A 15,552-nucleotide genomic window follows, 5' to 3' on the forward strand; every position below is an offset into this window, starting at 1 on the left:
TAAATCTCTATGGTGTTCCTTTTCCACATATTATAAAAGTAGCCTTAAACTTTATGTAGCATACATATTTCCAATATGAAATACTGAGTCTTATTTCCAATTCTAAATAGGACTGTAGTCTTGGTAAGATTGGAAGTCAGGTTATACAGACTAAAGAAAAGCCAACTTACACATACTTCAAGTCTGTAGCTTAAAGTTTAGGACCAGTACGTATTAATTTGCTGTTCTATCAACCCAAGGCAGTTCTTTATTTTACTTAAGTCTCTTCATAAATTGTGATTTATGTATTGGGCAAGCCATTTTTTTTAAATATTTTTAATTGTAGATGGTGTGGTGCTGAGAATCAAACCCAGTGCCTCACACATGCTAGGCAAACACTCTGCAACTGAGCTACAACCCCAACCCCTGAGCAACCCATTTTAATGTTGCTTTCTAGTTATTGTTGAACCCTGACCTGTCCACCAGAGGTTTATTTCTTCTGAAAAATACATACAAGGGCTCTGATCTTTTTTCCCAAGGGTCAATGGATGGACCTTTACCTCGTACTCAATGTTCTTCTGAGGCATCTGGGAAACCCATTGCCTCTGGTAAAGAGACAAAGTAATTTCAAAGAATCTGTAATTGTGGATGCAGGATTTTTATTCTCTTCATGTTAGAATAAGTCTGAATCCATTCTTTGATCTCTAACAGACCCAGGATGTGGTCCAGCTCACATGAACAGCAGCTCCAAAAGTTCTTCTCCAGCTAAGGTGACGGATGAGGGCAAGGTAAGTTCTGTAGTTACTGTGAATCACGTGGTCGTGCAGGAACATGTTGCTTTCCTACAGTACTTGCTCTTTGCTTTATCCTTCTTTGTGTTCTATTTGTACCATCCCATTTGTTTTTTAAAAAGCAAACTGTTCCCCAAGAACCTGAGACCCCCTCAGTTTCTACCATTACTTCTTTAACTGAGCATCCAGTTGGAGTAAGTACTTAGAGGTTGAGAACTGAATTGGGTTTTATTCTGTGCATTTCTGGGAAGGATATTCAGAGCATGACACTGATCTTGTTTGCTGTAAACTGCATGCAATATTGAGCTTACTTTTCTCCTTGGAAATGTGGCTTAAGTGTGTACAACTATAATGAACTACAGAATGTGAAAAGTTATCACTCTAACTTTATATGGTGTTTTGTGTTGAATGTTCTAAGGCAAAGTAAATTCATTATAAATTATATAATTCATCATTTTTATTTTTGTTTGGAAGAATGCTATTTAAGAATTTCTCCATTTGTGCAAACCCTATTTTGAGTGATTTGAATTAGATTGGTATCAGATTTTCTGAAAGTGAAATACTGTTTCAGTGCAACAATGATAATCTGAAATGACCTCTTGAGCCAGTCCCAAGCAGTGGTCTCATTTGTTCACATAAGTGCATTTTCTTGTAACTGTGTTGCTATTATATCTGGTAGGTCTTCTGCAGCTCTATAATAAAATAAATTTTTAATTGTTTAGTTTCAAACTCACTACTCATAGGAAATGATAAATCAATATCTCAAATGGTGTACAGTAAATGAAAGTAAATATTAAAGCCTTGTCTTCCTAATTTGTGTATATAGCATTGTGTTGGAAAATACTTCTCAAGTTCCAGTGTATACATATTCCAGGAATATACATCTCTGGAGCAATCTAAGGGCAGCTTAGATAAGACCCCCAAACCCCTTTGTAGTAGAAGATTTAAAAGAGAGCAAAGACCCGTTGTTATAGAGGAGTAGAGGTGGGAAAAGCATGGCTTGGAGGCAAACCTGGGATTGAGACCCTTTAATATGCAGTGTGGCCTTCAACAAATTATCATAATCCATTTGCTTTTGTTCCCTCTTATTTAAAACAAGACAGTCTACTTAAAGATCTCAGAGGTTGAATAATTATGAAAGACTTACTGAAGATACTCTGAATAGTAGCTATTATTACATGGGTAAAGAATGTATTTTTCATTTTATTCTGTTCATTCTTAATATGGAAGTAATGAGCTGTTGTGATGAAAGGGAAGTGATGGGGAGGAGGGGGACTCCCTTTGAAATAGGTTGTAGTGAATACAGCATGACATACTGGTCAGAAATCACCTCTGTTAATAACCTCTGCCAGTCCTCTTGCCTTTCCCTTTCCTGAGCAGATATAATCACTAACAAACTGCTCCCTCTTGTGGAATCCTTCTAACTTCTGTAAGCTGTCAGTGGGAATACACAGGAGGGGTGGGTAGAGTTTTGTTGCACTGATGGTGTTCTCTGGACAGGTGCCTGTTTTGGTTTTAGCTTTTATCGGTGTTGGTACTTTGTCTTAATACATAGGAATTTTAAAACTTTTAACTTCTTTAAAATCTTAAATTGCAGGTTAATATGGCTATGAAAGGGCCCCCTCCTTTCTCAGGGGTACCCTTCATGGGCCCCCCTATGGAACCCCCGATGCGACGGCCTCCACCACCTCCCTTTTGGTATGGACCGCCATTTCAGCTCGGTGGGCCTTTTGGGCCTCGGCCAATTCCTCCACCATTTGGTATGATGATCTGAACAGTAGTGATTGACTTATAAATCACATTCATCTTTCATTTCTATTGCTTGCTAAAACAGTTGGTTGCTATCTCAGGTCTTAACAATGAAAGGATACAGCTGAGTACATTTTAACTTTTCCTCCAGTTTTTTGGGACATATGGGACACTACATAATCTTATACTGAGATAGGCAATAGCTATCTCATAGACAAGGATAAGGGGCTGTATAGAGAAAAGCCAGAAATATTACTTCTGCAGATGTTTGTTGAAAATATGTTGATATGCACTGCAATAGATGAAAAGGTGGATGAGACACATGCCATAACTTAAAATTTTGTCACAGATATGAAAATCCTATAACATAAAGTTTGTAATCACCCATAATGGAAGCATAAGCAGTATGTTATAGAATATAGAAAAGGAAAAGTCAAACCCTCCTTACCTTGAGAAAAGTCAGAGGGAAGTGTTAAAGAGGAGGATTTAACAGTGACCTAATAAATGTTGCTGATTTAATTAGGTGGCTGTGGAAGGCCTTTTCCAGGAGGGCATGCACCTTGATTCTGATGGCATGTGTAAAGTCCATGCTGAAATACTTCATGAATTTTTAATGGATACAGTAATAAATAGTGGGATTTCCTTTTATCAAAATTTCTTTGATGTAGTAAAGTTCTTATTTCATAATCTATCATCTTGTCATGGTAATATAGTACCTTGTGAGATAGATATAGAGATAGAAATAATTCTGCAATTATATAGTAGGGAAAGAAAAAAGATAAGCCTGGAGCTAGGTAGAGCCATGTTTAAATCCTTAATATGTTGCTTCATGGCTGGTTGGCCAGGCTATAACCTAAACTTGTTCCATTTCAGTTTGCCTCATCTGGCAAGTCAGGATGTTCACCAGTTGATGTTCTAGGCTTGGGAGAAATTAAACACTATATTAACATACTTGAAATCACCCAAGTTCAGAAATTTCTGGGTATTTACATAACTTCCTTTTTATTTTCCAGGTCCTAGTATCCGTCCACCAATAGGCTTCAGAGAATATGCACCAGGTGTTCCACCTGGACAATGGGATTTGCCTTTTGACCCTCGTGATTTTTTTCCAGGACCTGCACCATTTAGACCTTTAGGCTCATTTGGCCCAAGAGAGTACTTCATTCCTGGTGCCCCATTACCACCTCCAACTCATGGTCCCCAAGACTATGGGCCACCACCTGCTGCAAAAGACTTATTGTCTTCAGGCTTTAAAGATGAACCTCCACCTACACCCGATTCTCAGAGTAGTGAGGGCTGTTCACAGGCCTTAAAACAGGGCCCATAAAATTAACCTCTGACACTTAGTCAGAAAGTGGACTATGAACTATTCATTGTGTTGAAGGATTATTGGCTTCAAAATATAAAAGTTTATTTTAAATGGTTTATGTTTTTAGAATGAAGCTGCCTTGGTGCAGTATACATTTGGAGCCAAAATATTTTCCCCCTAAATATCCCCCACTTAAACTAGAGTATCCTTCCAACTTTAAAATGTGCAATAAGGAATACCTTTGTTTTAGTTAATGTAGCATATACAATTGCTAAATGGTTTAGAATGTCATAATTATGGACATTTCCTGTGGAAATGCTTTAAGAACATGTATTTCCAGTATCCTATTTTTAGTGTATTCCAGTTGATAACAGAGAAATGGTGTTTTATAAGCTTGATTTTTCTCTTTAAATATCTGGTCGCAGAGACTGTTACGCTAAAAATGTTTACTCAAAGATCATAAACTTCATTTTCCTTCTTGCTGAAGTTCTTTGTTGTAATAGTTCATAAAAAAATTGTTTATTAATATTTCCCAAGTGTCTGTTGATTCATTGGATCGTCATGAGACTTTGTGCCATTGGGGAAGCATGTAAACTCACTCTCAGAACTGAAGATGGTGACTTGGCAGCATATTTCCTGTTGCTCACTGTTAAGGAGGCTGGACCTTGGTCAACTGTGGACTTATACAGAGGAATTTCTTTTACTTGTGAGAAGTCTTGCGGCTCTATTTTTGTAGCACATTCATGTACTTTTTTCTAACCACTGTCCATGTGAGAATGGTTTTCTGAGAATGAGTTTACATTAGTAGCAAGAGTTGTTTGACCTGAAGTTCTACTGCTTTTGCCATTATTGCATTAAAACAGTAAAATATAGGGTGGTATGTTGTGTCTATAAAAAATAAGGAAATTTCTTTTAAAAAAAATGTGCACACACACTCTTCTCTTTCCCATACCTTGCCACTGATTTTCAAGGAATATGATAAAAAAATTAGAAAAGTATAATCCTCTAAGAATGAATGAAACCCTAAGGCTTATAATGTCCTTAATCAGCAACTATGGGCTGAATTAAATTCTTTTTTTTTTACAGATACTCAAATATATTTTATTTAAAAATCAATTAAAGCAAGTCCTGAATCTGTAACTACTGTCTTTAAAACAATGTTCCTAAGAACTAGCTCTCCAGAGCTGTAATTTTAATTACAGCAATTTTAACAGTACATTTTAAGAGGTTTAAGATTTAAATAAAATTATAAAAGCCTGGTACTTTTGTTTACTGCTAGACCATATTCTTCCATTCTTTAAAGTTCTAGAAAGTAATAGGATTGTTGGAACCTAGAACATATCATTGTTCTTTTTATGTCCCCTAAGTATTCTCAAAATAGGGGCAAAAGCTTCAGTGTGAAACAAAATCTCTGTGAAACAAAATCTCTAAACTACTGAAGATGACTCAGAATCAAAAAGAATTTGAGTCCGTTAGGAAGAATTCAATCTACATAGCTTCCATTTAATATCAGAAGCAGCAGCTGTGTGTAAGAGAAAAACCATATAATACCTTATGCCATTTTTAGCCATGTAAAATAAAATTTAAGTCACAAACACCAATTTTGAATGTATCTTTCAACCTCTACAGGACACATGGCAATGCTGAAGTTACTATAACTTCTAATTTTAAAATAGCATTTAAATAAAGGTGATGTCAGCTAGGAAGATAGATTTTCAAGGAAAGGCAGATTTATTTTTTTATTCAAAGCAACAGTAGTTTTCCCTCTAAAGCCTTTTTTGTATTTATTCTATTAGTAAGCTATAATGCGTTCTACGTAGTTTATCTGAGCAGTTCTGAGCCCACCCATAATTTCCTCTCCTTACATCCATCTGATTGTACCACTTCTGTAGCAAAGCCTAAGGTAGCTGCCCATATACCGGTTGTGAGAGAATACTGTCCCTTGATTCAATTATACTTTTGTATCTCAAAAGTTTTAGAAGTCCTCTCCAGCAAATTGTGTTTGAGTTTAGTTACTAAAATCATTTCATTTGTGAAGCAGTAGTGTTTCAACCTGAAAGTATTACTGCTATAGTTGTAATTATTGTCCAGTGACTCATCCACTCCCACACTAGAAAGTAAATTTAAACAACTAATTTGTGAGATACAGATTGTTTTGTGTTAATTGCTTCAAGATAAAACCACCTTTTTTGGCAGGGGAGGTTTGGTCATTCAGGTCTGAATTAAAGCTAAGCTAATGACAATGTTCAATTTAAGTTTGTTTAATGCTGATGAAAGACATTCATACAAAGCATCCTCTTTTTTTCCATATAACCCCATTCTTTGGTGGCAGCTGGGGTTGTGGCTCAGTGGTAGAGTACTTGCCTAGCACAGGCAAGGCCCTGGGTTTAATCCTCAGCATCACATAAATAAATAGAGGTTAAAAAAAAAGCATTCTTATGTGAAGGATGCTAAATGTTTCTTTATATAAATTATCACTTTGAGGGGCTGGGGTTGCGTGTGAGGCACTGGGTTTGATCCTCAGCACCACATATAAATATAAAGGTACTGTGTTCATCTACAACCCCAAAAAAAAGGTTTGTTTTTTTTTTAAATTATCACTTTGATATACATGTTTTATAGTCTATGAAAAAACAGAAAGAACAATGTATCAGTTTTGCTACATTTTAATAGTAGATTTTAAGGGAGCAACTTCAACATCAGTAACATCAAACAAAAAGGTACTGAGTACTCCACAGGGTACAGAGTGCTGCCAAGCACCTTGGAAAGTTTACATGACATGGAGAAGATGAGGCCCTTCTCTTGAGAAGTTTACAGTCTGGAAATTTTGACTACTCAGAGTTTCAGTTGAGTGAACATTTTATTAAGGCAAATTCTTCATTTCCTAGAACTACTGTAGACTGAACTATTTTTGCACTTGTGAAATTAACCCAATCCAGATGAAAGAAAAGACTAAATTTGGTTGAGAATTCTTTCAGGCTCATATCGTTTTATTAACATTCATCTAGTAAACAAAATTGACCTAACAGACAACTGAAAAATTAAAGACTAGATCTCTTGAAGTGCAAGGGCTAAAATTACTGTTATTCATTTTAAAAAGCAAACAGATGGTATGATTAGGGTTTACACTAGTTTAAAAATAGGCCAAGTATTGCATTCCCTTCATGCATTGTTAATTTAAAATAGTGAATATTAAAATACATGGGTTCTACATGTAACCCACAAAAAAGCTCCTCACAAATCTTTGTTCTGTGTATCAAATATCCACCTTGTGTACTATGAAAGTTTTATTTATGTCTCATCATTAAGTTAAAAGTAATGTAAATGGTGAAATTATAATAGGCTAATGACCTGCATATTTTCATATGAATGTCAATATATCTAAATAGGAAATAAATGGCAGTTGTATCTACCTATATTAAAAAATAGAATATCTTTCCAGATTTTGCATACTCATCACTTTATAAAGACAAGGTATGCAGGTTTTAAGGTTTCACAGTCAGTTGTCAGAAAAACAGCAGTTGTTCCTGCAGTATCTCATTAGCATCTGACTCAATTATTTTTAGATGACATGATTTAAACCCACCCAAAAATTTGTAATTATTCTGAGAGAGATGGTTTTAATGTTAACCCTAGAATCATTAATGTTAACCCTAGAAACAATAGCAATGTGATGTAGAACAACTAATCAACATGACTAAAAATATGCTCACTTTCAGAAAAACAATCTGGTCATCTGGAAAAAAATCACAGCTACAATCTGGGGGGCACTCCCATATAAGATATTGATCTGGTCAAGGCACACTATTTCTAAGTAGAACTATCAGATGAGGGTGAATTTAGGCCAGCTCTAAGGAACAGCCTATAAGACAGACCATAAGTGATCCAATTTCCTTTCAAAGCAATCTGGTACTATCCTACCCACTTCAATTCAAAAGTTTGAAGTTAATTCAAATCAAAAGACCATATTGGAGCAAAAGTGAGCAAATGTGTAAACTCTAGCACATTCTTATTGCTGTATTTTAAAGTTTGAAGATGAGCATACGTACCACAGCAGTATTGTTCCAGGAAGCTGGGTAGGAACAGTGGTAAATTAGGAAAAAGACTATTAATTGCACAATTAATAGAAAAGTAAAAACATGTTTCAAAATCTACAATAAACCTTGTATCCAAAGGAGTCATAACAATGAGGTGCTGGACTTTAGTTCTGTGGTACAGCTTTGCAATGGACTCGCTGGCCTCCTGAAGGATGAATATGCTACCCAGAGCTATGATGGTTTGTACTGAGTGGTAAAATTCACAGAAATTCCACATTACTCATGTCAGAATCATTCCTTGTACAAAGTTTGATGTAGATGAAGATAAAGTGGTTTCTTGGTCAATAACTGCAATTTCTTTCTTTTAAAGTCAGTGGGTTTCTTGTATCTGTAACCACAATAGAAAGATGATTGTTTAAAATACTTTGATGATTGATTTACTCCAATGTTACATTCTAGATAAGAGGGACTAAGAAGAAACATGAACTAGTAACCATTAGTACAGTATGAATCCTATATGTATATCACTTACAGTTCTATTACAATTGGCCCAGGTTTAATCTCATCCATCTCCATGAAAGCAAAACACTTGGTGCTGGTAAACCTTTTTTTAGGCTTGTAGTGTTTGAATTCAAAGAAGATAGCTGCACCTAAGGAATTAAAACAAACCACATAAGCCAGAGACCACACATTTCAAACAGTCTGATGACACAACTGTTGATAACTCACTGTGGCTGTCACTCCAAGCTCATCTACCATGTCTGAGTGACATTTCTCCATATCATTTAATTCTACAAAGTACAACAAAATTGTATAGCAAGAATGTAAGTTATGTACACAGGTAGAATCATAAACTACCAAAGAATATAAAATATTAAATACCACAAGAAAAACAGAAGTTACTTAAGTATCAGCAGTACCTATAAAAATGGTTTCAATAAGCACCTATATTAGAATAGAAATTTAAAAGAGTTCCTTTGATATTTTATTTCTCTCCCTCCTGAAACCACCATGCCCAGATTGTCCTTTCCATATTCTTACAAACTAACTGCCAGTTATAGTATCTTTTTACCCAAAGCATCTTATTGAAAGAAAAAAAATAATTCATTAACTGTTAGAAAGTAATCATTAGGTTCCTAAAAGGACTTAAGGTAATTATTAGAGAACCTGCTTCCTTAACTCTGTATTATGAGAAATACTTCCCTGTCAAATAATATTTAACCACATTATTACACAACTAGATAATGCAACTGCTAATTCTCATAATTAAAAAAAAATGTTGATTTGACTTTCTTTAAGTCAATATTCATAACTATGTGACATAAGATCTTGTTTTAAGTACACTATCAACACAAACCCAGATAAGTACTGTCCTTAAGAAGTCCTTAAGAAGTCAGTAACTGATAATTACAAACCTTTGGTTAATTTTTCAATATGCTTCTGGAGCTCAATGTCCACACTAAAATGAACATATGTATCTTCTTTTCTTGAAGCCACAGGAGTATCTTGCACAGGAGTTAAATCTATGCCATTCAGATCTGGAGAAACAAATAAGTTTCTGCTTATGAGCATTCACATATACAGACAGAAAATCTAGAAACTGCAAAGGTTACAGTTCCTAAAGAGGCATGAAAAGAGCTGAGAGGAGATTCTCAGGCTAAGAGATTCCTATTTGGTGTGAGCAAGTATGTGAGAGTTGTTGAAGTTCATGGGGTATGTGGAGAGAAATGAATATAGACTGGATAGGAGACCTCATGAAGGGGACAAGGAAGCCTTTACATGGCCAAGTGGACAAAACTTGATCTTCATAGTGAAGTGGTAAAAAGAACAAACATGTTTTCCTTAGGGAATAGTTCACTATATTTTTCTATGCAAAAAAAAAAAAAAAAATCTGGAGTATATAATTTGCCACAATGGAGCTCTGCCACCAATTTCTAACTTTGAGCAAGTATATGGCTTATTTAGAAAAGCCTTTAAACCTAACCTTATCATAATTTCCCTGTTAAGAACCAAAAATGGATGAGAACAGCCAACAAAAACCCTTTGGTTAATGAATAATTTTTCATATATATTATCTAAATTCTGGTTATACTGTTTACAACATACCCTGAATTTACAACAACCAGATGGTACATTATATATAGTTTTAATTTTCTGGGTTTTAAAATCTCAGTTTAATCAAATTCAACATGGACTCATTTAATAACTCCTCAGTGTTTATGTGTTATTCATTTATGTGTCTCAAAAAGCTCAAAAACAATTTAGTACATTTAATAATTAAAAAATATTTACATAAAAATATTTCAGTTTAACATATGCAAAGGTAACTTAACATTTACAACATCATTAAATATTTTTGTGTTTTAAGTATACTTTCTGAATGAGTATGCAGTTTTACAAATGGTCTATCAAACAATGTAAATATTTTCCAGTATACTATATATTTGATAACTAGTAACATCGGAATTTAAAAGTGTACCAGTATTAGTGCTGTGGATTAGGTTCTTTAAATAAATCTTTTTCTTTGTGGTCATATTTTTCTTTTAATTAGCACTAATGAACCCATGGATCTGACTTTATTTCTGCAATTGATAAAAGTTCCTCCATTTAATTTCAGCACCGATCTGTTCCTTTGGTGCAAAACTACAGATTAAAATAAGCCATTTGTACTAACTATAGTTATTTCTGTAAAATGGTATCATTTATTCCTTAATCACATCTTCATCCCACGGGATTGCTCTCAGGGCATGGATGTTATGGACGCACCCTACTTCCCTGTCCCCTGATTTTCATCTGCCTCTGTAGGACTCACCTATGTAGATACCTCAGTAGCACAGGAAGAAGAGGGGCTGAAGCAGGAGAGATGGGAAAACAGGACATGGGGCTTTGTGTAGAAAACTACACACCCATGGAAGGTGAGGAGTGCTATTGTTAATCTACATCCTGAAGGCTGTAGCTGCTGTTAAGGACAATGTGTATGTTTAGTCCGCACATTAGCTGGAATCTGAAGAGCAAAAATCTATACAAACTCAAAAGCAAGTAGGAAATATATTTTGTAAGTCTTTCAGAACTATGTTCTGTTATGATCTCTTCTAGGATTTTGCCTCATTATAGAATGCATTAAAGTAAGTTGTCACATATACAAGACCATCCCCTGTCAAAAACTTTGTCCCATATGAGAAAAAACATAATGCAATTTGCCAGTTATTTACCCTTTACACTAACTGTAATATAGGGATCAATGCACTGTCCAGGGTCTTTCAGACCAATTTTCTCAATCCTGATAGTGAGTAATGTCATTCCTGGTTCTGATGGCAACCTTGGTAATAAAGTACCTGGCAACAGAGAAACCTCAATAAAAGATAGCTCCACCAATATTTCAGAGTAAATACTTTGACAAACAGAAGATATAGCCTACCTCTTAAGAACTAGCTAGGCATTATGTATTTTTATGTCCAAAATTCATGAACATCTGATTTATACTTTTTTAGAAAAATATTTAATTTTACACATAATATATCTGCATTTCCCAACCATACAATCACCTTTAAGCAGAAATAATAATTTCTATAATAATAGTGTATAGTATGTATAATAAAAGTTTGTTAAAAACATCACTTGAGGAAGCCCAATTATACATAATAGTATAATATGCTCACATAATATTTATATTCCATATGTACTTCTATATTATACTCAGCATCTTAATATGAAGTAGTAGAACAAAGACAAGAAAAGCTTTTAAATTACTTGTTATTCTGTTCTAAAGTCTGAGACATTTAATATCAGAGTTGATCAATACATTCTTTCCTTTAGTTACTCCTAATAAAGAATAATTTACAATTTGATATTTATGTTTTAATTTAACTATATAGTCTAACTTCTATTCTTCATTCTATTTTGTATGATTTATTCTAAGAAAGTAGTAATATACAGACTGCCATATAAAAGGGCCATTTGTATAACTGAACATTTTCCCCAAAACCAAGTAAAATTTTTAAAACTAAAACCCACCCAGAACAACATGACAACATTCACCCACCAAGAACATATGAAGGAAGAAATCAACTGTTCAGTATGTTCCCTTTTTTGAAACTACCAGTAGAGAACAGATGCAAATAAGCTGATTTTAATCAAGTATGTATACAGAACCTCAAAATACATTTAACAAAAGATTTTGGTTGATGTTTTTCAAGTTTCTATTCATCAATGTGTTATGCTATTTTTAATGATGAGTTATTTGAAATACATGAAGCAATCAACACACTATATTTGAAAATACACATTTGATTGATGGCAAATGTGGCTTGAGGAAATTTTGGGAGGTGATGGGAATGTTCTGAACTTGTATAGTGGTGACAGATGCAAAACTCTATAGAGGTGTCAAAAATCAATGAATTTTATTCTTACAGAAGGGAAATGTTATGATATACAAATTATACCTCAACAATGCTGTTAAAAATGTATTACTTTCTAATTTAAACAAATATGAAGACAATACAGACAAATGCAAGAATGGGAAGGCCTGGAGGCTGCATTCCACTGTTGCATTAACAAACCTAAATGGGCTCAGGCTGATATCATTAAATATATACATAATACCTTTTTTATGCATCTTCTTTGATTGACAAATGAGGGTACTTTTAGAAGAGGGGCTTGTACCTGGACATCTGGGATGAACTTCAGAGAGCTAAGAAACACCTCTGAAATTTTATGAAAAATGTGAATATGTATACATTGATATTTATATACATACATATTCACATGTATGTATATCATATATGATTTTTTCTGCAGAAAAGTTCATTCTATTATGTAGTACATGGCTGTATAAATATGCTACAGTTTATGTACAAATTCTTGTGTTGATAGATATTTGAATTACTCCAAGTGTTTGGATATAGTTAACAAGGCTATTATAAATACTCTTCTGAACATCTTCTGGTGCCCATAAGCACCCATTTCTGAAACAGAGGAATCACTAAGTCACCTGGCATGTTACCTCTGCTGGGAGCCATCAGCCAAGTAGGTATGACAATTTCCTTGCCAGCTACTCCCATGCTGTCTAGTGGAAGGACTCCTGAAAGGTGACCTTGCTCAAGGACCAGGGTGGATTCGTGTTTAGGGTGTCCCCGGTTTAGCATAATAGGAGATTAGAGTGTTCCCCCTTTAGAATAGGGCATATCCTGCTGCCTGAGTTCCTCTTGAGTTCTTAGGGTCAGACAGTATATTTGGGAGACAGAAGCCCAGTGGAGTGGTGGATTTGGGCAGAGAACCTGGATTCCCCCAGAACGTGTTTGCAGACGGCCGGTGTGAGTTCGGGAATAAAGAATTGCTGTTTGAATCTACAAGCTGTGTGGTGGCTCGTGATTTTGTGCCCAGCCAGAGACTGCAGCAACCTCCATACCTACTATGTAATGACAATTCATTTCCCAAGGTGGTTGTGCCAATTTTTATTCCTAGCCCAAGTGCAGTAGTGTTCTCATTGCTCCACTTCCTCATTAGGTACTGTTTTCTCAGATTCTTCATGTTAGCCAATTTTGGTATAAAGAGATCAATCATTTTAATTTGCATTCCTCTGAAGATTAATAAGGTTGAACACCTTTTCAAATAAATCAAATAAATGATTTCCTCTTTCTGAAGTGTGTTCAAATATTTTGCTCGATTTTTTATTGAGATGTCTATCTTATTGAGCTGTAGGAGGTCTCTATTATTTTGCTGGACAAATGTTTTACAAATAGCTTCTTAGTTTTCTTTTATAAAGACTTTTTGTTGAAGTAGAGCATATACATTTTAAAATGTACAAATTGTTAGCACAGTTTGCTGAACTTTCACAAAGTGAATACACCTGTATAACTAGCATCAGATCTAGGAAAGATATGATCAGCCTCCTGGGAGTGTCCTTCCCCACACCCTATCCAATGCACTCTTCCAAAAGATAGCAACCGTTGCTAACTTCTAACACCAAGTATTAGTTTTGAATATTAAGAATGACTTTTGTCTGCCATGGTGTCTTCTGATTATGATAAATACTTACTGCTAGTAATATCAAATTTCTTAATATCTTCCTTTACAATCAGTGCTTTTTATGTTATATTTAAGAAAACTTACCCCACTCCAAAATCATAAAGGTATTATCTTGAAAGCATTTTATTGTTTTGCCATTCACACTTAATTCTTTTTTTTTTTTTAAGAAAGAGTGAGAGAGAGTGAGAGATTGGGAGAGAGAGAGAGAGTTTTAATATTTATTTTTTAGTATTTGGCGGACACAACATCTTTGTCTGTATGTGGCGCTGAGGATCGAACCCGGGCCACACGCATGCCAGGCGAGCATGCTAATGCTTGAGCCACATTCCCAGCCCCACACACTTAATTCTATATGTCACACAGAATTATTGTCTATGGTGTATAGTAGGAGCTTTAATTTCATTCAATTTCACATAAATACTCAATTGTCTCAGCACTACTTATTAAAAAGACTGACATTTTCCACCACTGATCTGCGGTCCCACCTCAATCATAAATCATGTGGCAATCACTTTCTGAGTTTTCTGTCTTACCGAACTGTTTATCCTCTTATCACTAATACAGTATCTTAATTCTATAGCTGTATAAAAGGTCCAGGAACTGCAATAAAAATTCAGATGAGTTTCAGAAAGAGTCTATCTATATAAATTGCTTCTTCTAATTTATGAACTAGTATATATCTTTACATTTTAAAAATCATAACATTTATTTAATAGAACTTTATTTGACCTAAAAGCCTTCAGAAATAAAGACCTACAGATCCAGGGAAAACTCCTGTTTTTATGTTTATGTTCCATGAAGAATGGATGGCCATGTAGAAATGACTGGAAAGGGGGTGTGAGCTAATGGTAAAAGGCTGCCAGGATCCTAGCAAGCCCTGTCTGGTCAGATTCTTCTTGGCATCTCTGTATAGCCTTCTTTCCTTCTGGACCTAAGGCAGGTCCTGTCTGAAATGAGGGTTTTTAAGGGAGGGGGTAAGGGAGGGTAAGGGGACAGGAAGGGAATAGCAGGGAGGGTAGAGGAGAGAGAGAGAGAGAGAGGGAGAGAGAGAGAGAGAGAGAGAGAGAGAGAGAGAGAGAGAGAGAGAGAGATAGCGCTTTCTAGGTTTTATGAGAGAAGGCTTTGGGAGAGAAGGGTGAAGGACAGGAGGGCAGGAGGAGGGCAGAGGCTTTGCTGCCTAGGTTGCTTTCGGGATTCCAATCTCCTTCAGTTAGAAGTTCTCAGCAGGCCAAAACCCCACCCTTTGGGCTATCATATTCTGATCTGACCCTGCCCACCTTTCCCCTCTCCCTCCCTCTTCCTCCCTTTCTCCTTTTAAGAAAGGAATGTGTAGATCTTTCCATATTCTAAGATCTTCTTTGATTTCTCTGTTTAGGGTTCTGTAGTTTTCATTGTATAGATCTTTGACTTCTTTCATTGATTCTCAAGTATCTTATTTTTTTTTTTGAGGTTACTGTAAATGGGGCAGTTTTCCTCATTTCCTTCTCAGAGGCTTTGTCACTGATATACAGAAATGCCTTTGATTTATGGGTGTTGATTTATATCCTGCTCCTTTGCTGAATTCATTTACTATTTCTGGAAAGATCTACCTCGCTCTTGGGATAGGCAGAATTAATATTATCAAAATGACCATACTACCAAAAGCACTATATAGATTTAA

General features: G+C 35.3%; 2 pseudogenes; one reads left to right on the plus strand and one right to left on the minus strand.

Moving 5' to 3' along the window:
- LOC143386689 (transport and Golgi organization protein 1 homolog) overlaps positions 1-4,305 on the plus strand; it is a 40,023-nt pseudogene extending 35,718 nt beyond the window's left edge.
- A 3,851-nt stretch (positions 4,306-8,156) lies between these two features.
- Positions 8,157-15,552, minus strand: part of LOC143386690 (axin interactor, dorsalization-associated protein-like) — a 36,767-nt pseudogene continuing 29,371 nt past the window's right edge.

Source organism: Callospermophilus lateralis, unplaced genomic scaffold, assembly GCF_048772815.1.
Source record: "Callospermophilus lateralis isolate mCalLat2 unplaced genomic scaffold, mCalLat2.hap1 Scaffold_109, whole genome shotgun sequence".
Lineage (NCBI taxonomy): Eukaryota > Metazoa > Chordata > Mammalia > Rodentia > Sciuridae > Callospermophilus > Callospermophilus lateralis.